Below are 23,062 nucleotides of genomic sequence, written 5' to 3'. Positions count from 1 at the left end.
TAAACCTGTAAGCTTTGAATTTTTTTCCTAGAGTAATAGAGAAATCATATAACCCCAAGTGCAGCCAATATATAATTTATAAACGAAGAAAAAACTTTAAAACTTTCAGAAAAGTAATGTAAGCAAGAACAAATCAACAATATCCTTAACACTGACAATTCTAAATAAATCTAGATTAAAAGATAAGAGATGCAGGAAAGATGAAGAGAATCAAAGGGTGAATAGGTGGGTAAATATAAATGCATAATAACTACATAAAACAGTAGCAACAGTGCCTCAGTGTATCTGGTAGACACATAGGAAAATAATAGGTACCAGTCAGAGAGCTAGAGAGAGGGAGAAAGAAGAGAGATATTAAAATCACAATTCTAAGAGCAATAAGTTTGAAGGAGTATACATGGAGTTAAAATGTTCTAAGCGTCTTGAGTTACTGGAGAAAGGGTAAAAATTCCAGGGAACATTAAACTTAATTTATCAAGGATGAATTTGTAATCTCTAGGGTGACTTTAAAAGAAGAATAAAAGACGACATAACTATCAAACTAATAAAGGGAGAAATTGATTGATAAAAACAATTATTCCAAGAAAAGACAAAGAGGGAAAGAAAAGAACATAGAGCAGGCAGGATGAATAATAATGTTGTGGAGTACATTGTTTAGGATAGAGTAGTAACAGGAAGAGGGTATGAAGAAGCTTTCAGGGTCCTGAAAATGTTCTATTTCTTGATAAACTTACTAGTTGCACAAAGGTTCGATTTGTAACAATGTGTTGATCTCTACATTTATGTTTATGCAATTTTCTCTGTTCTTTTTTTATTTTTTATTTTATTTTATTTTATTTTATTTTGAGACAGAGTCTCACTCTGTTGCCCAGGCTGGAGTGTAGTGGCACGATCTAGACTCACTGCAACCTCTGCCTCCTGGGTTCAAGCAATTATCCGGCCTCAGGCTCTTGCGTTGGTGGGACTACAGGCTTATGCCACCTCACCCAGCTAATTTTTGTATTTTTAGTAGAGACAGGGTTTCACTATATTGGCCAGGCTGGTCTTGAGTTCCTGACCTCAGGTTATCCATCTACCTCAGCCTCCCAAAGTGCTGGGATTACAGGCATGAGCCACTTCGCCTAGCCAATTTATACTTATGCACTTTCCTATATATGTTTATTTCACAATTTAAAAAGTTAAACACACACGCACACAAACATGCACACACAGTCTACCTACCCTATAGAGGTCTTAAAAAGATAAATTGATACAGGGTATGTAAAGATTAAACTTATTGTCTGACACATCAAAAGCACTAAATAAATGTATATTTGCTATTACTATCATTAGTTTTCCATATCTTGAACTATTCAAATAAAAATATCAATAATAACCTTACAAAATTATTGTAATATTTATTCCAAATATCAATCAACAAAAATAGCCCAGAATTTACAGTGAAAGAAGAATCAAAAGGTTTCTTGTCCTAACAAATATTTTAAATATACATATATATAAAATTAGTGAACATGAACACTAATGTATGTCTACAGGAATATAAGTAAGTAACCTGGATATATATTTAAATGCATGTTATATTTTATCAAATAAAAAATTAGCATTTCAGATTCGTTGAAAAGCAAATTTCTTAGAAAAATGGAATATACATGACTTGATGTCATTTTAATTTCAGCAGCAAATGCCTTGTTACCTGATACCCCAACCCCTCTCTCACCCTTACTGCTGTTTCATCAGTTTGCTGTCAGGGTACTTTAATGAGAGTAATCTGACTCCCAACTTGTTCGGAAGACTCTTTTCTTCGAAGACTTAAGTCACCCACTTATTTCATACTTATTCCTCCTCAAAGCAGGATTTTTAAGTAAAATGTTTCCAGGCAAGTGCTCTTTCTTAAGAGCTTGTTTGGAGGTTCTAGCAGGGGAACGCAGCTACTTGTATACCCTTGACGGAAGACGGGTCCTCCTCTATGGAGGATGGTCATCCTTTTCCACCAAATGCGCAGCTTCTGGAGGGACACACATGGAGCAGTGAGGAAGGGGACACCTGCCTAGTCAGCCAGATCAGCCAATTCAACCCTGGTGATCAATGGGGTGATAGATGTGGCAACCAGATTGCCCTCACATCCGCAAGTGCTATTTCTTGAAGTTAATTCCTTTTGGTATCTTGTGTTCCTTTTAATTAGCACTTTTTTCATAAAATTCAAAAACGCCTTTATTTCTTTCACAAAAGTAGAATTGATATTGTTATGGCTAAACCACCATAAAAAATGATATTCGTACAACTGTCTAATTGTTTAGTTAAAAAAACAAAAATCACCAATAAAGCAAAAGTTAATGCCAGAAGAATTAAAGATGACTATTTAAAAAATAAAAGCATAAATATGGTAGGAGAAAAGATAAGTGGCTATTTATGTTCCTTGAATTGGGAATAGTTTTTTTGGTAACTGCTCTGTTAAGATAAAACCCACATACCATGCACTTGGTTTTTAGTGTATTCTCAAGATTGTGCAACCATCACTAAAATCAATTTCAGAACTTTTTCATGACTCAAAATAAAACTTGTACCCTTTAGCTATCATTCTCCTAGCTCCTTATCTTCCCCAAACCGCTAGCCGTGACTACTAATCTACTTTGTGTCTCAGATTTCCCTGTTCTGGATATTTTATATAAATGGAATCACATAAGATGTGGTCTTTTTACTGCCTTCTTTGAGTTAGCATAAAATTTTCAAGGTTCAGACACATTGTATCATGTATCGTTAATTTATGACTTTTTAGAGCTAAATAATATTCCATTGTGTGACTATGCCATACTTTGTTTACTTAGTCATCATTTGATGGATATTGCGGTTGCTTCCACTTTTTGGCTATTGTGAATAGTGCTGCTTTGAATATTATGTACAACTTTTATTTTGGTTACTCTACTTTTAAACTCCAGAAAAATCATTGGTTGTTTTGAAAATAATTTCTATCACTTTATGGACATTCTCTATTTGTTTTTGGTGGTGGTGTTTTTTGTTTTTGAAACAGGGTCTTGCTCTGTTGCCCAGGCTGGAGTACAGTGGGACCATCATGGCTCACTGAAGCCTTGACCTCCCAGGCTCAGGTGATCCTCCCACCTCTGCCTCCCAAGTGGCTAGGACTACAGGTGCACCACCAACTCTGGCTAATTTTTTACTTTTATTTTTATTTTTTATTTTTGTACTGATAAGGGTCTCACTGTATTGCTCAGGCTGGTCTTGAACTCCTGGGCTCAGCAATCCTTCCACCTCAGCCTCCCAAGGTGCTGGGATATCAGGTGTGAGCCACAAGACCCAGCTGACATTCTCTGTTTGAAGCAACATGGTTATCATGTCTTCTTTTACTTCTTTAATCATTCTTTCCTTTAGTTCTGTGAACATATTTATAATAGTTACTTTGAAGGTTTTCTTTTTTATTTTCTGCTAAATCTGACATCTGGTTTCTCTCACAAGTAGTTTCTGTTGCCTGCTTTTATTTTCTCTTGTATGAATCACTTTCCTGTTTCTTTGCTTGTCTCATAATTTGTTGTTGAAAACTTAATTTTAGATAATATATTGTTACAACTCTGGAGGGCCCCCTTCTGCCTCACATGTTTATTGTTGTTTGCATGTTTATTTGTATAGTCACTTGCTGGGCTATTATAATAGAGTCTATTTTCCTCACAGTATGAAGACTCTGATTTTGCTCCTTACAGGGTGCAGGCTGACATGTGCACAGTCAGCCTCCAATACAATGCTTTTAGAAGGGCTCTCTTCCAGTCTCTGTTTCCATGATCACATCCAGCTGTTAAGCTTTACTAATTCCCAACTGATTGATCTATTGTTTTTACAATGCCCTGGAGCATAAATTGCTCCCTAGACTGAAAACAATTCAATTAAACTTGGGTTCCTTTATGGGGTAATTTTGAGATGAATGTCTGAGGTTTGCTTGGACCCAAAGAAGGCTCTTCTTAGCTCTCTTTTTTTTTCTCTGATAAGCTTACTGGTTTGTGGTTTAGCTTAAATCCCTCATGAAGGTACCATCCTCTTCCTAATTGCTTTCTACCAAAATCTCCTTTGATATTGAGATCTTTAAAATTGAACTTTTCTACACTCCGTTTAAAGTAAAGTAAGTTTTCTTGTTTATTTTTTTGTTTTCTTATGGCCTCTCTCTCCCCCTGGACCAAGTCTCTGAGCCATAGCTTTGGAACTAGTTGTGGGGACAGTTGTATGCTTCTCTCTGAGTGACACCCTAGATTTAGAAGGAATTTTGGTGGGGGCAGCAGCCTCTGGTATTCTAGGCTTACCTCTTTTGACAGAGAACCTTCTCCTTACAAACGAGCTGTGTTTAGGGCAATTGGCTAGAAAGAATCTCCCTGTTCTATGAATGGGGGCTGAGTGAAAGAAGGTAGCCTTGACCTCCTGGTCACACTCCTGATATATTTAGCCTGTGCAACAGGTAATTGTGGGGAAGATAAGAAATGCTAAAGGTATGTCCCACCCAGAAAGATGCCATATTCCTTTTACTGGGTTCTGGAGTTGCCTGGGGAGTGAAGGATACTGCTGTGTTCTTGGCTGTGCTCTCCTGGAGTGGAGTTTCCGCCATGCTGAGCTGACAGGGAGAAGGTTATGGTACAAATGCCACAGACTCTCACCGTTCTTAATGAGTTTTACTAGATTTTCTTGAATAAATATTTCTTCATTGATATGTCCTTGAATATTGATATGTCCTTAAAACCACTTCCAGAGTTTTTAAATGTGTGTGTGTTTAAATAATTTTAACCTCCATTTATGCTTGTTTTGCTTGGGAGTGGGTCCATTGGACTCCTTACATTTTGATTCTATATGTCAGAATCCGAGGATATACTTTAAGTATATGACACCAAAGATAGAAATGTAAAGAAAAACTACTAAATTGATTACATAAAAATGTAAAAAATCTTTCTCCTTCTTTCCTTCCTTCCTTCCTTCCTTCCTTCCTTCCTTCCTTCCTTCCTTCCTTCCTTCCCTTCTTCCCTTCTTTCCTTCTTTCCTTCTTTCCTTCCTTCCTTCCCTCCTTTCCTTCTATCTTTCTTTCCTTCTTTCTATTGAGATGGAGTCTCGCTCTGTTGCCCAGGCTGGAGTGCAATGGTGCTATCTTAGCTCACTGCAACCTCTGCCTCCCAGATTCAAGCAATTCTCCTGCCTCAGCTTCCCGAGTAGCTGGGATTACAGGTGCCCACCATCGCACCCGGCTAATCTTTGTATTTTTAGTAGAGAAGGGATTTCGTCATGTTGGCCAGGCTAGTTTCAAGCTCCTGACCTCAGGTGATCCAGCCACCTCGGCCTCCTAAAACACTGGGAGTACAGATTTCTAAAGTGAAAAGGCAAATAGAAAGAAATATTTTCAACAGATAAAAGTTTACTACCTTAAATATTCTGAAATCTTTGGCTAATCTCTAGGATAAACATGAAAGCTCAAGTAAATAAATAAGGAACACAGAGGCAATCTATAAAATGCATATAACATATAAACATATAAAAACTTTAACCTCACTAGAAATTTTTAAAAAAGGAAAACAAGAAACACTTTATGTCCACAAATTATAAAAGATATAAATAAACTTGTAATACTCAGCAAGTATGCAAAGAACTGAAAAAATACACTATGTTGAGAGAGTAAATTGACACGAACTTTGGCAAAATGAATAAGTATCATACTAAAAACAAACATAACCTTTCCATGTTGCATTTAATTTTTTTAAAGATGTTATATATAGTGTGATGTATGGCTGATGGTTGTGTGTTTGCATGTGTTTTTGTGTGTATTGGTTTTAACCTATAAGGGTACTGCTGTTAACATTTGCAGAGCCCTAATCAGGAATACATATTGCAGAGGGACGGTAGCATCTGTAAACGTCTTATCTGAAACTCACTTGAGATTCAATTAACAGTATTTACTATTAACAATACAAGCCTTGCTAATTGGCACAATTGAACATAGCAATGATTATTATCACTGGTGAATGATTATTGTCTCTGGCGAAATGATTGGTGGTTAAGATATGGGTCTGGCTAGAAATACTGCACAGTGAGTTTTGCCCTTCATAGCACAGAAAGAAAATCTGGTGAGCCCATTAACCTATATTCTTAGGAATCATGTTTTGTGATTTTGATTCCAATCAGTTCTGTGTTGAGCAGTTTTCAGAGAGTTTTTTTGCCTGACTCTAAGTAAGACTTTAATTGAATCCTGCCCTTGCAATATTGTCGCATTTGCCTCTGGTGAATCTTTGATTCAAAGGGCTATTGGAGAAACTGTAAGGACAGAGAGTTGGGATTTTATGGAGCTTACTGTTTGAATGACTGTATTTTAATGTCTGCTATGTTGTTATGGGTGCAGAATTTAGCCTTGAATTATCTCTTCTTATAATTTACTACATTATTTTGAGGGTGATGAGTATGAGGCCTAGAGCCCAGCCCTCATTACCTCTAATTGTTTATCATGGACATCTACCAGACAGAATCTAATAATTATGAATGAGGAAAGTCACAATACTTTTGATATGGTTTGACTCCCTGTCCCCACCCATAATTCCTATGTGTTGTGGGAGCGACCCAGTGGGAGATAATTGAATCATGGTAGCAGGTCTTTCCTGTGCTGTTCTTGTGATAGTGAATGTGTCTCACAAGATCTGGTGGTTTTGAAAACCAGAGTTTCTCTGCACGAGTTCTCTCCTCTCTTTGTCTGCTGCCCTCCATAAGATGTGACTTGCTCCTCCTTGCCTTCCACCATGCTTGTGAGGCTTCCCAAGCCACGTGCAACTGTGACTGCAGTTCAACCTCTTTCTTTTGTAAATTACTCAGTCTCTGGTATGTCTTTATCAGAAGTGTGAAAATGGACTAACACACTTTTTGACCTACTAGATCAAGTTCTGGGAATTTATTCTGAGTTAATAATTTAAAATGTGTGTAAAATTTAACTTCAGTGTATTTATCAATGAGTTATTTATCATAGCGGAGCACAAACAATTTGAATGCTCAACAATAGAGAACTGATTGAGTTATCTGTAGTATATTTTGAAATGGAATATTAAGCAGCTTTTAAAAGTGAGGGGATATATAACTATTGAATGACAGAAAAAAGTTCAGGACACATTGAATATGAAGAAACTGATATTAAAAATATGAACAAAATGAAAATATTGAAGAAAGTATACTACAGTTAAGTGAATAGAGTGTAAATTGTTTAGGATAAGATGAAAAGATAAATGATTTGATGAATTCTGTATAAATTGAATGTCTCTAAATTGAATCACATACCATATGGGTGGATGTGGCCGTTTAAAGGAGACATTTGGTACAGTTGACCCTCATTATTCACAGATACCATAGTTGTGAATTTGCCCACTTGCTAAAATTTACTTATAACTCCAAAGTCAATACTTAAGGCACTTGAGTAGACACTTGTAGACACACAGAGGTATTTGTAGATGCACAGAGAATGAAAATTTTAGTTGCCCAATGCACACATTCCCAGCTGAGATCAAGCAAACTGATGCTCTGTATTCTTGTTTCAGCTCTCATATTCTAAAAAAGTCTCCTTTTTGCAGTATATTTAGTGCATGTTTCTCAAATTTTGGGTTTTTCTGTTGGTGATTTTGCTGCTTAAAATGGCCTCAAGCATAGTGCTGGAGTGCTGTCTAGCATTCCTAAGCAAAAGAAAGCTGTGATGTGCCTCACAGAGAAAATACATGTGTTAGATAAGTTTTGTTCAGGCAAGAATTACAGTGCTGCAGGCCATAAGTTCTATGTTAATGAATCAACAGTATATATTAAAAAAGGTATCTTTATCAGTTGATGAAAATCTTGTTACCAGAGGCTGTCAGGAACATAACCCTCTATTGTCTCCACAGTTTGTAGTGACTTTATAGAACATAATTACTGAAGATGACGGAAATCAACTATAAATACTTTTGCAACTAAAGACCTTTGGAACAATTATTTTTGGATTTTGTATAAAGAATCCAAAAAAATCTGGAAAACGTATGGCTAAGAAAACAGTTGATTGATCCCTAATTCCACCTTATTATGTTTAAATTCAGTGGGTGTCTCACAGCCATGTTTATAAAGGAATCTTGGCTGGGGTGTCAGGCTTCTAGTTTACTTTGACTGTATCTGTCAGTCTGTGTCGCAACCTTCATGGCAATTAACTGTGCTTTTGTGTGCTAATTATCATTATCCCAATATGGGCCCATTATTAGTCCAGTGTCCTTAGTTTAAAGCTTAAGTGTCAATCAGTCACCTAAAACAATTGCATAGGAGGAAGCTTTGCAAGGCTGGTCTGAAAATCCTTAGCTGATTTCTATTTTACTATACTTCAGTTCGAAACTGAACACAAACCTCTTCTTGATATAATTCTTTATTAAAATACTGATTTATCTACTTAATTAAAGCAAACTTGGGTTTATATTTTAAAATCAGGGATGGGATACAAGTGCTACTTTATGCTTGAAGATCTATTCAGGTACCTACACATTAAACAAGTAAAACTGTAGCTATAAAACCTACATATTTTTATCTGATTGAGTCACTCCTGTCATTGAACAACCTTATTCAAGTCATTTAGAACAAAGAAAGATGGTATGTATGAGTTTTTAAAAATCCCATTGGATGCCAGGAATAAGGAGAAAATTGCATCAAATCAGATGTGGTCAGAAAAGAGGTATTTCTTTTCCTGTGATGCTTTTCCTCTTTCCTCCTCTTATAGTAAATCCCCACTCATCAAATCCTCAGATGTGTAGAGAAGGAATACAGCGGGCGTAATGGGGGAGTGAGACAGAGAGAGGCCCTTTCTGGAGTTTGCAGAACTGTTGCATGCTGAGTAAAACCTGATGATGTATTCCATTCATGTCTCCAAAAAGTCAAAAGCAGTTTCAGCGTTGATTTCCCTTAAGAGTTATCAGACCTCATTCAGTTGGTTTAATGAGTGTAAGAGGTGACCTTGTGTCCATGTAGATACTCCCATATTAAAAGACCTGGATGTAAAACTTCACATATGTGTAAATAGTTATTTTGGAGGGTGTTGTGAGGGTTATTGCAGCTCTCTGTTCAGGTGCTACTCAGGCTAAATGGGCAGGAGAAATTTTCCACTGTGTTATAATGATGATTATTTGCAAATTACATGAGCACCAGTAATTCATTCATGCAATGATACAGAGTTGGGTCTCAGTGCAGTGGTATTGAACTTGCTGCTGGCGGCGTTAATTGATTCATTTGGAACATTCCCCTCCAGAGAATCCCAATCACAGGTCCCCTGATCAAGAAACTGACATGCAGCCGGGGTCCTGGATATGTAGAGACACACGTGTGAGGCTACTGTCATCAAAATAAACCATTTCTGTCTCCTGACAGGGGCTGAGTCTATTAGGAACACTCCCCAATCCTGGGAGCTTCGGTGAGAGGCTTTCTATCTTGGCAGAAGTGGCAGCTGAGCATTGCTTCTTCCCTGCAGGATGGAAAAAAGGGACTGGATTATTGGCTGCATTTTAAACTAGCTGCTGTTTTAGAGAAAATGTTGGGGAGGTACTGAACAAGCTTAGCATTGGATCAGTGGGGGTGTGTTGGTGAAAAGAAAAATGCCTCCTCCTAACTTAACGTTTAACTGACATCCCCTCAACATGACCCAAATCTGTCTCTCCGGATACACAATGCCTGTTTTCCTAACTACATGGTGAACTGTGGAGCAAGTCTTGGTCATGTTTAGTTTGTTTCCCAGAATCTACTAGAAGACAATGCCTACCATATAGCAGGCACAGAATAAGGGCCAAAGGGGAGAATGGAAACAAAATATGTACATTTGAAATTTAGAAATACAGTTAAGGGACTTTGCCTGAAATTGTCATACAACTTTGAAAATTGCTTCAATTTATAGTCCCAGTGGGGAATGTGACAGCATATTTTATTCTTTGTTCTTTTCTGAAATTCTGTGTCCAGTCTAAAACATGACATTTCCCTTTAATGTGTTAGGAGTATGCACGGTTACACAGGAATATTTTCTGGAGAACTTCTGGTGAAGCATATTTTGATAAACGGTCTTACTAAAAGTTATATATACATCCTTTTAATTGACTAGTTGCAGAAAAATAATCAATCTAAAAAAAATCTTATGTAGTACAGGTAGTATATCATGGTTCTGGCAGAAGCACAGAAGCCTTCAAAGTGAGTGGGAACCTGGGAACCATTGATCCTCAGTGGTTGTCTACCATGGAAAACACCTGCACCACCAACATTCCAGTTTTGCAAAAGTGCCTCTATTACAGAAACATAGCAGGCAAGGAGGGAGGAAAAAGCCTTAAAATCTCTCTCCAACTTTAAGTAATCAGGAAACTTTGGTGGGGAGGTTGGGGTGGGGGTGGTGGGGGGGTAACTTTCTTTAGCATTAATCTCAGCAATCATGAAAGTCATGGAATTTCAAGTGATGAAAAATTTGAACACAACAATACCTATCACTAGTCTGGATTTGCCCACTTCCAGAACAGGAATTATAAAAATAATAATTAATTTTAAAAAGCAAAAGACAAAAAACCAAACCAAACCAACATTGAATGAACTAATAAAGCTGCTGCACATACATGTTGGAGTTGGATGTTTATTTGCTTACTACAGTAGTTTAAAAATAGTTTTCCAGTTAACATCTTTTACACATAATGGAGATGTCAGGGTAGGTTTACATGATTGTGTAAGTGGTCAGAAGTTGTTTATGTAGCTCTGAACTGCTGAGAGATGAGCAGGAAGACCTGGGTTCAGCAAAACCCCTGGGGCTTTTTCCCAGAGAGAGAAACAGAGGCTCCTCTGGGTTGCTGGAAATGCTTTCCAGACGAGTTCAACTGGGTTGGCTTTTCTCTGCCTGTCAAAGTCACTTTGCACAGTGCTGGTAAGGGGCTGGGGCATTGCAGCCAACCTCTACGGTTACCCTGAGGTTTGGAGTTGGGGCGAAGGGAGCCACTTCTGCAAGGAAACAGTAGATTCATAACGTAGAATGACCATGATAACGTCGTTCAAAGCACATTCTTTCGAATAACAAGGCTTTCAACATGCCCCACCCCCGCGACCAAGACACCACAAATTGATCCTTGTACCTATTTTATAGCAACTGTTCCCTCTGACCTTCCCCGCCCCCCGCCCCACATTCCAACCTGAAAGCATGTTGCATGGGTGAGACTTCAGGTGTGTAACGCAGCCTGTCTAGCCAATGTCCTTCGCCTAAGGACAGGCAGGTAAAAACCTCCCAAAGCTCCTCTTCTGGCTTGAGTTCAATGCCACCCGCCCACCCACATTCCCTGGTTCGACAATTTTCAGCCCAGACGCAGAAGCATTTGTTTCCATGGCCAGTGCGCCTTAACGATCCCCCGAATTCCGCGTCTCCCGGAGGCCAGAGGTTCGGGTACCAAGGAAGGTCGCGCCTCCTGGTGCCCCGACATTCGGGTTGCAAACGAAGGAGAATCGTCTCGGCTTATCCCTAGCCGCTGAACAGCACAACCCCTACGTCCCTGCACGTTGATAATCTTCTCTTGCCTAAGAATCAAGAGAAGTGCCCTTTCCTAATTTCGCACGTTGGGGACCTGGGGCTGCCTCCTCTCGGCAGCACCTAGCAGGTGCTGCGCCCCAGCGCTCTCCTCCTTCGGCCGCGCACTGAGCATGCCCGGCTCCGCTGCGCGCGGGCTCCCGGCCTCCCGCGCCTCTACTCCTCCCCTCTCGTCTCCCGCCCCTACTCACCCGCCTGCGCCTCTCCCCCTCCCCTCGCTTCTCCCCCTCCCCGCGGCTAAGGAGCCGGCAGCCTGAACTCCGGCGCGCCAGGTTTTTCCAGCCGCCGCGAGCGCCAGGAGGGAGGGGAGCGCCGCACCAGACAGAGCACTGGGTTCAACACCAGGATTGGTTACAAGTAGGGAGCTTTCGCCACTACACCGGGCCCCTCGGACTGTGCCGGCGCAGCACCCGAGGCTCTCGCCAGCCCAGCGCCCAGGTGCTGAGGTAAGTGAGGCGCGAGCTGTTTGGGTCCGGCTCCGGCGTGGGCGCGCAATGTCCCGGGGACCCGGCTCGCGGATTTGGGGGGAAAGGGCAGGGTCCGCGCAGGCTGCCTGAAGGACAGAGAGGCTTCCTGGGGCTCTCACTCCTGCAGAGCTGGACGGCGTCTATGGGGCCCTACAGCCCAGAGCCTGACAGCCCTGCAGGGTCGGACCAGCGGGAGCTGAACGCCTGAGCCCAGAAGGACTCAGGGCCCCGACGACGCCACCGTCACCCCATAGCGACCCTTCTTCTCCTTCTTAGTCAGAAAATAAGTTTGTTGCGCTGCGAGGCAGCCACAAAACAAGGAACCCAGAGCCCGGAATGCTTCGGGAACCCTTAAAATCAGCTCCTTCAACTGGTTCAGGCCACTGCCCCTTCTCCGTGCGTCCTCACCTCTGGCGCCGGGTTCTTGGCGGGGGTTTTCTTCTGTTAGCCCAGTTACAGCCCACAGCAGAGGGAGGCGAACTTGGGGTTTGAAGGGAATTGGGACTAAAGGAACAGGAGCTCCTAGCCGTGATGGAAGGAGCCGTGTGGAAACAGACACTGATTTTTGGAGCGTCCACTGTGTGCCAGGCTGGGTGCTAAGCGCTGGGGCTACGGCGGCGAGTGACAGACCAGGTGCCTGCTCTTATGGAAGGTACCTGACTTCCCCAGTCTCTGCCAGGGGAGCTTGTGGGGTGGCATTCGTTTCCAATAACTTCTGGGGGATTTCCAGTTTCTTTTGAGAGGCAAGACAACCGTCTTGTCTCCTCCCCGGACCCAGACAGCAGCGAGCTGTGCGCCAGGCGCCCCACAGACACCAATCCACTGGCGCTCCTTCTGGAACGGAGGGCTCAAAACCTTCGTACATTTTCTCTCTTGTGCTTCGTGTATATATTTTACTATTTATGAAAGGTGTGGAGGTGAGGGTAGGAGGACGTGGGCTCCTGAATCTCTCTGAACCAGCCAAAGAGTCGGCTGCATGAAAACATTTTGCAGCACAGCGGAGCTCCTGTGAGGAGGCGGCTTCGCGCATCGCGAAGATAAGGCGGTTGCTTGCTGGCCAGGGTCTCCAGATTTGGTGCGAAAAAGCTTGCGGAGGTTGTGTAGGGCGAATCAATGTGACTGAGCACCTTGGGTGTGTGGTCTGCGTGGAGGAGAGTGGGCTGGATCTTCAGGTGTGTTGGAGCTTTATTTGTAAAGAGGAGTTCCTGAAAGGAATGTTCGTGGAACTTTTTCTAGTTTTCCTGCTGGAATCAACATAGGGGCGGGGACATGTTTGTCAGAGTAACAGTGTCATTTAATTGCATGGGAAGCTCTTGCAGTTTACTGTAGTGGGAGCTGTATAGTTTAAGGAGTAACGCCACATAACTGAGTCGTTTGGACACCTACGTAAGATAATTTGGAAAGTGCTTGTATTTTTTTTTTTTTTTTTTTTGGAGGTTTGTGGTTTATGTCCTTTAGGGAGTGGGGTAGGAGCGTAAAGACTGTGTAGGTTGCGTATGAGCAGGTCCACACAATAGCGTTCCCAAGTCTGGCTAATAGCAAGTTTGTTCTGTCTGTCTTTGTCTCTACCCAAGTGGGTGAAAAAGAACAGTGCATGAAGACAGGCACCTTGAGATGATTTGGGTGGCATTCATGAGAAAATTCACATGTTACCCATAAGTTTATTCTTGCTATTTTTATCTTGATTTCTTTAAAGATTTTGTGGGAATCTCTGGAATGGGTCGCAGGAGTAGGTAAGATTGTAAGGATCAAAAACAAGTTTCATGAGAATATTATTTTTGCTACCTTATGAAATAGCTATTGATTTGTTTGTTGAAGCTGGTTTCAGCTGCTCTGTCTTGTTGAGGAGAGATGATGATGATAAACCTCATTGTTTTTCCATCTGAACCCTGGGAGGTAGCTGGCAAGGATGGAAAAACTGACCTTTTCAGTTAAAGACTAAGACTCTAAGAGAAGTGACTTGTTTAAGGGTGCGTGTCAGAGCCACATGTAAGTTTCAACAGAGGTAGATTTTCTTATTTGCAGTTTTTTTTTTTTTTTTTTAAACAACACTTTTCAGTTTCTTTGAGTTGTAAAACTTTTCAAGTCAATTGGGAGTCAATTCAGTACCTTTTTCTGTAGTCATTTCATATTGGCAGATAATTAAGAGTGATTAGAGAACAAACCTTTCAAATGATGTTGGATATTTTATCATTCACTTATTTTATCTACTTCTCTCTCCTTTTTGTTCCAAAACTAGGTCTTCTGATTTCTTTTCCGCTCTAAGCACTAAATCTTTTGGCTGCAGTTTTTCTTCTGAAATGTATGCAGGACATCCATTCCTTCAATTTAGGTCTTAAAAAAATAAAGCTTCTCAGCAGAAAATTCCCATGCATGATACTTTTCTACAAGTTTGTCTGATTATGATTTTAACTTGTTGGTTCTTCTTTGTTGTATTTGAAGACAGACATAATATACATTAGCTTCAATCTCTCTTATCTTAAAAAATTAATATTTTGTACAAACTTGCTTTTATATTATTTTAGTTGAATGAACCTATTTCATACAATAGGTGGGGGTTGTCTCTACACACTGATTTTTTTGTTCTTTTTTGTTCATTTTTCCGTATAATGCTATGTTTTAAGCCTAGTGAAGGAGGCAAGGAGGCAGGATTTACTGCCTAGATGTATCGATCTTCATTATTACTGTTTACTATCAGAAGATATCAATAAATAAACTATCAGAAGATATCAATATTTATAAACTGAAGACATGCTGTTATATGATACACTACTTGTAAAACACACAGAAAAAGAAACAAAAAAAGATGAATAAAGCAAAAATTATGAAATAGAAGTTCTCATGCTGTTGTTATGTATCCCAGTGGATCGTTTTGCACAGCCCCTGGGGTGTGTACCACACTTTAAAGATCACTGCTGGTTTGATATTTTTAAAATCTTTCTCTCCTTATCTCTGCTGTGCCGTTCATTATCTCTGATACTCTAGCCAGTTGTAAAACTGCTACACTTCTATATCTTCTGTAACAAATAGATTAAGCACACTTGTTGTCCTGTCTTGAACTCATATGTGGATAGAATGAGCTATAAGGGATGAATGTGTTTTGGAGATGTCATCTTAGATCTCCCAAAGTAGATATACATGTGAATTTTTAAAAACGGAGTTTTAGTTTAAAGATTAAGTACCAATGGTCATGAAGTGAAGAATCCAAGGAGTAAATGAGGGAGGATCGGAAGGACACTTTCCACATTGCAGTGTTGTGTAGAGGCTGGAAAGTTCATAAACCTTGAAGCAGATTAACCCAGATCCAAATCTGGCTCCATCATTTATGACATTTACAGTGCTGGGAAATGTAGTTCCTTAATTTCTGTGAGCCTTAGTTTCTTCAGCTACAAAATTGGTATAACATCTATTTTAAGGCATCATGATAGGGATTAAACATGAGAGCATGAGTCAACATGGGTCAAGAGCTTGGCTCTATTAGATTGGCTTTTTAACAGCTATAATGGATCCAAAAAGGATACTGCCTGAGATGTGAAATATATTTATTTCTCGGTTGTATGAAGTCCCAGAATGGGTGATCATGGCAGTACTGCTTCAAAGTGTGATTCAGAGACTCAACCTTCATCTGTTCTGTGCCCTTGCCATCTTCAGCAGGGTCACCGTGCTTACTTGCATCAAGCCATTGGAAAGAGGAAGACTTGGAAGGATGTTAATTGCCCAAAACTGAAATGAGTGCATATTACATTTCCTTACATTGCACTGGCCAGAACCCAGTTCTTTGTGGATGTATGTTGCTATTAAGGAGGCTGGGAAATACAGTCTAGAAATGTTATCCAGGAAGGAGAAGAAATTGTTGGGGGAGCAACTAGCATTTTCTGACATTTTATTACTATATGTGATATTTCTTCCATATTCAGTGACTGTTACTTCCCTTTCTTCTACTAACCCTTGTTTTTTTTTTTTTTTTTTTTTCTGGTAGAAAAACTGGAATGGATACAATGAATAATAATAAAAGCAGTTAATACATACATAGTGCTTACTATTTCTGAGATACTTTTTAAAGCACTTTGCCCTACTTTGCCCTGCTCTTATTATCTCTGTTGTACAGATGAGGAAAACTAGGCATAGAGAAACTAAGTTATTTGTTCATCATAGCTAGTAAGTAGCAGAGCTGGGATCTGAACCAGGTTCTCTCACTCCAGAATTGATTTTTTTAACAGCTTTTTTTGCTTTTGCCTCAATACTTTTCTTATTTAAGCCACTGGACCGCTTTTTTACTTTTGCCTATATATAAAAAATGTTGCCAGGAGAATTTTTAAAATACTAAAGTAGAAAAAAAAGATGTAATCTGTAACATACTGAGGTTTGCAAAATTATTTTTTATTTCTGTATTTATTTATCTTTATTTTCTGCATGACTAAGGGGACTGTATATATATATCCCAGGTACCTCTCTAAAAGAAAATAATCCCTCTTGTTCTCATCCTGTTGGCCCATTTCCATTAGAGAATCTGCCTCATCTTATGTTTCCTATGTATTTGTCTTTCATAAAAATGCCTGTTACAGTTTTGGTTCCCAATGGCTGCAGTGGAAATGTGTAGTGGTCAATAGTAAGAGTATACTTTTTGCTAAGATAGTTGTTGTTCCAACATTAAAGAGTCAGTTTTTTCCTCTTGTTCAGTATGTATTTATTGCATCTTCACAATTAGTTAATGATATATATCTTCTTACCCTGTAGGTAGGCATAAATACTGTATACTTACCAGTCACTTCTTTCCCAGGAGCCCCTGTTCATTTCCTCTTTAGTTTCCTTGAGCCTCATGTCCTGAGAAATTTGCTTTTTTTTCTGAACTCCTTTCTTCCAATTTTTCCCACTTCTGTGCCATTTATGTCTACGTCTGTGTGTGTGTGTGTGTGTGTTTCAAGCCTTTTCTTATGATTTAATGGGGTTGGAGGGCTGGAGAGGTTTTCACATGCTTACTGTCATGTTTTCAGCCAAATTCTATAGGGCTTTTTAACAGGCTAACATGAGCTGCTATAATAGATAAGCTCTTATTTTTCAGTGACTTATTTTAACTTTTTACTTCTTGCTCCTGTGTGATAGTTCAGTACTCGTAGAATAGGTCCTGATTGAGTGGCTGTCCATGGGGTCATTCAGGGAATCAGGTTCCTTAGAGTTTTGTGGCTTTGTTCTTCTTTAAATACCTAGAGTCCTCATCATTCATTCAAGATACAGGGTGTGAGGCGATAAATAATCCAGAGAAGTCTCATTGGAGGTTGTTGTAGGTACAGCCTGCAAGTGGTTATCATGACTTCTGCCCATATTCCCTGGGGTGGACCTCAGTCATTTAGACATCCTTTGCTACAAGGGAAACTGAGAAGTGGCATCTGGCAGAGTGCCTGGGGGAGAAGGGTGAAAGGAAAACAGGTTTGGTAAATAACTAGCCAGTCTTTGTCATAGATTTCCAATGAGAGCATGTGAGAATATCAGCGAATTCTCTAGATATGGGGAAAAGAGAGCATGGATTTTGGTTATTGGGCTAATAAATGCCCATTCCCTTGCTTCTTTTTAATTTTGACCTCTATTACTATCCCATTCTTAGTGCATATGGTCTGGGTGGGATTCCATTTCCCATTTAAGGATTGGAGCATGGGAACCAGGTCTTGTCGGGAAGAGCATTGACTTTTCCTGTCCACAGTAATTGCTTCTAGAACAGAACAGACATGGCCCCAGTGAGAACCACTGCAGTGAGATGCTTTGTTTTTTCTCAGTGGCTCTAGTTGGGTTCCATGCATGCCCTTGAACTAATTCCTATAGATAAGGAGATTAGAACCAGGGAGCATGTGGGCCTGCCACTGCTACAGCTGTCTTACCGCCAAAAAAAGAACCTAGAGCTGCTGGGGTCACCACATATTACTTGAGAATGAAGCCAACAGAATGAAGCAAGGGGCATGATGGAGCAAAACAGCTCCTCTTGCATCACATGAGCCCATTAATCTGGCTATGTCTAAAGTGAGTTAACCTGCTATATTAGTCTGTTCTCACACTGCTATAAAGAACTGCCTGAGACTGGGTAACTTATAAAGGAAAGAGGTTCCATTCAGTTACACAGTTACACGTGGCCTCAGGAAATTTACAATCATGACAGAAGGCACGAGAGAAGCAAAGGCATGTCTTACATGGTGGCAGGCAAGAGACACCAAAGGAGGAAGAGCCCCTTATAAAACCATCAGATCTCATGAGAACTCACAATCTTGAGAACAGCATGGGGGAAACTGCTCCCACAATACAATCACCTCCTACCACGTCCCACCCTTGACGTATGTGCATTATGGGAATTACGTTTCAATAGATGAGATTTGTGTGGAGACACAGAACCAAACCATATCATTCTGCCCTGGCCCTCCAAATATCATGTCTTTTCACATTTCAACATACCTTCCCAACAGGCCCCCAGAATCTTAACCCATTTTGGCATTAGCTCCAAAGTCCACAGTCCAAAGTCTCATCTGAGACAAGGCAAGTGCCTTCTACCTATGAGCCTGTAAAATAAAAAACAAGTTAGTTACTTCTGAGACACAGTGGGAGTACGGGGATTGGGTAAATATTCTTATGCCAAATGGGAGAAATCAGCCAAAACGAAGGGGTTATAGGCCCTATGCCAGTCTGAAACCAGGCAGAGCAGTTATTAAATCTTAAAGCTCTGAAATCATCTTCTTTGACTCCATGTCTCAAGTTCAAGTCATGCTGATGCAGGATGTGGGCTCCCACTGTCTGGGGCAGTTCTGCCCCTGTGGCTTTGCAAGCTACAGCCCCCCTCCCAGCTGCTTTCATGGCTGGAGTTGAGTGTCTGCTTTCATGGTGCATAGTGCAAGCTCTCAGTGGATCTACTATTCTGGGGTCTAGAGGACCATAGCCCTCTTCTCACAGCTCCACTAGGCAGTGTCCCAATGGTGACTGTGTTGGGGGCTCCATCCCCCATTTCCCTTCTGCACTGCCCTAACAGAGGTTCTTCATGAGGACTCTGCCCCTGCATCACACGTCTTGCCTGGACATCCAGGCATTTACATACATCTAGTGAAATCTAGGCAGAGGTTCCCAAACTTTAATTCTTGTCTTCTGCACACCCACAGGACCAATACCATGGGGAACTTGTCAAGGCTTAGAACTTACACCTTCTGAAGCAACAGCTTGAGCTATACCTTGGCCCCTTTTAGCTACAGTTGGAGCGGCTGGGATGCAGGGCACCAAGTCCCTAGGCTGTGCACACCAGTGCCTTGCCCAAGAAACCGTTTTTCCTTCCTAGACCTCCGGGCCTGTGATGGGAGGGGCTGCCACCAAGATCTCTGTCTTGCCTTGAAGACATTTTCCCCATTGTCCTCGCTCCTCATTACTTCTGCAGATTTCTGCAGCTGGCTTGAATTTCTCCCCAGAAAATGGGTTTTCTTTTCTACAGCATCGTCAGACTGCAAATTTTTCAAACCTTTATGCCCTGCTTCCCTTTTAAACATAATTTCCAATTTCAGATCATCATACTCAAGTTTAAAGTTCCACAGATCTCTAGGGCAAGGGCAAAATTCTGCTAGTCTCTTTGCTAAAGCATAGCAAGAGTGACCTTTGCTCCAGTTCTCAGTAAGTTCCTCATCTCCATCTGACCTGGACTTCATTGTCCAAATCATTATTAGCATTTTGGCCAAAACCATTCGACAAGTCTCTCGGAAGTTCCAGACTTTCCCACATCTTTCTCTCTTCTGAGTCCTCCAAGTCTCTATTAAGTTCGAAACTTTCCGACATCTTCCTGTTTTCTTCTGAGCCCTCCAAACTGTTCCAGCTCTATCTGTTACCCAGTTGCAAAGTTGCTTCCACATTTTCAGGTATCTTTATAACAGTACCCCACTCTCTGCAGTACCAATTTACTGCATTAGTTCATTCTCACATCGTTATAAAGAAATACCCAATACTAGGTGATTTATAAAGGAAAGAGGTTTGATGGATTCACAGTTCTGTATGGCTTGGGAGGCCTCAGGAAACTTAAAATCATGGTGGAAGGGGAGAGAGAAGCAAAGGTATTTCTTACATGGCAGCAAGCAAGAGAGAGTGAATGAGCAAAGGAGGAAAATCCCCTTGTAAAACCATCAGATCTCATGAGAATCATTCACTATCACGAAAACAGCATGAGGGAACTGCTCCCATGATCCAATCACCTCCCATCAGGTCCCACCCTTAACACTTGGGGATTCCAGGGATTACTATTTGAGATAAGATTTGGGTGGGGACACAGAGCCAAACCATATCACCTGGTGATTTTGCAGCTCTTCAGATTCATAAATTACCCTTTGACGTAAGCTGATTTGGGTTGGATTTTTATCACTTAAAGTGAATACTGATTTATTAGACCAAGCAAAAAAGAGGAAAGCATACTGGATAAGGATGGGAGTGGGGGTTTTATTTGTTTATTTGTTTGTTTCCCTGAGCTCATCTTCTGTTACTTGGGTTGTGTGCCTAACAGTTCCACTCCCTCGTAATGCATCAGACTTCCAGTCAAGAACCATTTGGCATATCCCTACCCAGGCACATAGAGCTCTCACTAAATTATAAACCCAAAGGTGTTAATTATTCTCAAAGCTTCTCTCTCCTTACAGAGTTATGGAAGGGAAATGAGGTGAAATCACATCCTCAGGCTTAATACTCTCTTCCAAGATTGCCTGTGGTTCCTCCTGGATGATGCTTTCTTTTCCAGCATTACTTCCCTGTTCCTATCCTCCCTCTGGCTTGCAGATCAACTACAACAATCTAATCACCCATCCTGGAAGTTTTCATGTGACTTTTTTTTTTTTTTTTTCATGACTCTGTTTACATTGCCTGTCTCTTTGGTCTCCTCTTGCTGTCCTTTTCTACTGTGTTTATTACAGTTTGCACAATGCCCAACTCAAATGTCACTAAGTTAAACCTCTTTCAATACTCTTGAGGCATAAAGAATGGCTCCGTCCCCTGTACATACTCTCACTGTACTTGTTTCCATGCCACTGATATCTGTCATGACAATGACCATCTCTCTTGCTTTTCCCAGGACAGAGGGGTTCCCAGGATGCTGGACATTCATTTTTTAAACTAGGAAAGTCCTGATCGAGCCAGGACAAATTTGTTGCCTTGCCTTCTACATTGTAATAGCTCTCATTTCACATGCCACTCAGTATAATGGAAGTTCCTTGAGACGGTGGATAACAGCTTGAAGTTGGGAGGCAAAATTTTTACCATTCCTAGATCCATTTTGTACTAGTTGTGTGATTGTGAGCAAGTAACCTAACTTTTCTAGGTTACAGATTCATCATCTGTGTAGTGGGATAATATGTGTTTTGTAGGGTTGTTAGGTAATTAAAAGACATCATAAATTAAATCACTTAGTTTAGTGAAGGACACGTCTATAACATTGTCTAAGGCACATGAGTTTTGTGAAGATTATGTAGAGTACTACATGCAAAGTACTAGTAGTACAGTGCCCGAATCCTAGTAAGCATCCGGTGAACAGCTTTTGTTATTGATTGTTGTTATTCACCTTTAAGTATCTCTTGCCTAAAACATAGTAGATGCCAAAAATACAATAACACTCAGAGAATATATGTTCATGGAGCATAAGCGTTGTTACTCAGAGTTTGTGGTAAGTGGGGCAAGCAAGTCAGTGAGAGTGATTAGAAAATATTTGTGATAATTACTTGGTCTTTGAAACTTGAAAAAGCTGGAATTGACTGCAGGATTAGTTCCTTTTTAGAAACAGTTTGTTTTTTCTTGCATATTTAAGCCAGACTCAACAAATTTTCATAGTTTGGAAAGAAAATATTTTCCATATTTGGGCAGGGTCAATATCAGTGCGTAGCCCCTAAGTACATATTTTCATTATTTTTATTAATTAAATAAAAGTGTCACATTTGGGGGACCAAAATGCAAATATTTTGTCTTTTTTTTTGGTTCATAAGAAAATGAAGGTTAGGGCAGTAGAATCACTACTCCATTATTAATCATCATTCTATAATGATCTTGAGTTTTAAAAAATCATATAAATTTTTTTGGTGGTTGTTCTTAACCACAGTAACGTATTCTCTCTACCTTTGGGCTGAACTTTTGTATATAAAAATACTTTGTACCTTGCACACTTGTATTAATATAAATCGTGAGTATCCATGTTGCCTGTGCCTTTCAGGTTTGTCATGGAAATTTCCAGTGAGGACAGGTGTTGCATGTGTGCTTATGCTGAGATGGGTCCAGTTTGGACAAGAAGACAATCAAACAAAACAATGATATGACTCAAATCACCAAGTATGTTCTGTAAGACTTGATTCTAGGCACACTGCCATCATTTTGAGTTGTGCAAATTTGTATTGTTATCTATATTATGATGGGTCTTCTACTATTAATTATAAATATGAATTTTTTAGTCTTTAGTCACTCATTTGATTAGCTATTAGCTAGATATTGATTCTAGACTCCTTACAGATTAGTGAACTAATTGGGAGTCCAAGCATTATTTTTAATGTATTTAATTGGGTGAATGGCAACTTTATAGAGACAGTGATTACTTAAGTTGCACATGTAATTCTTAGTGAAAAAATTATAGTACTAACAAGGTCATCTAGAATTCTTGGATCTAAGTAATGGTAAATGAAGGTTTGTTTTTAATATAACAATAGCTTTTAAAAATGGATATCCCTGTAAAATGTATTCATTTTCTGCTGAAGCAGGTGACTAAATATAATTTACTTCTTGATGACACGAGATCACCATGATAAACATAATTTGGTGGTTTAGAATAGAGTATGGGCCTTGGAATCAGACAGACCTGGTTTGAATCCTTGTTTTGTCTCTTACTAGCTGTGTGATCTCAAACACGTTCTTACTTTTTCAAAGGCAGTTTTTAAAATCTGTGAAGTGAAATCTTACAGATAGGCTGTGAACATTAATGATATACATTTAAGACTTTAGGGCAGTGTGCATGGCACCTTGTAAGCATTAGGTAAATGAGCCCTATACTACCATCTTT

At 40.1% G+C, this 23,062-nt stretch overlaps 1 protein-coding gene across 12 annotated transcripts in view; it reads left to right on the top strand.

Moving 5' to 3' along the window:
• Positions 1 to 11,865: 11,865 nt before the first annotated feature.
• CNTN4 (contactin 4) overlaps positions 11,866 to 23,062 on the top strand; it is a 976,967-nt gene continuing 965,770 nt past the window's right edge. For 11 of the 12 annotated variants that reach the window (XM_007985035.3, XM_073009921.1, XM_038002505.2 and 8 more), the window contains exon 1: positions 11,867 to 12,006. The gene's annotated coding sequence lies outside the window, so the exon portion shown is untranslated. Of the gene's footprint in view, positions 12,007 to 23,062 lie in introns of all 12 variants that reach the window. The other variant, XM_073009922.1, reaches the window with a different exon arrangement.

This window comes from Chlorocebus sabaeus, chromosome 22 (assembly GCF_047675955.1).
Source record: "Chlorocebus sabaeus isolate Y175 chromosome 22, mChlSab1.0.hap1, whole genome shotgun sequence".
Lineage (NCBI taxonomy): Eukaryota > Metazoa > Chordata > Mammalia > Primates > Cercopithecidae > Chlorocebus > Chlorocebus sabaeus.
Note: the sequence above shows the minus strand (reverse complement) of the source record. Positions and strands in the feature narration are given on the sequence as shown.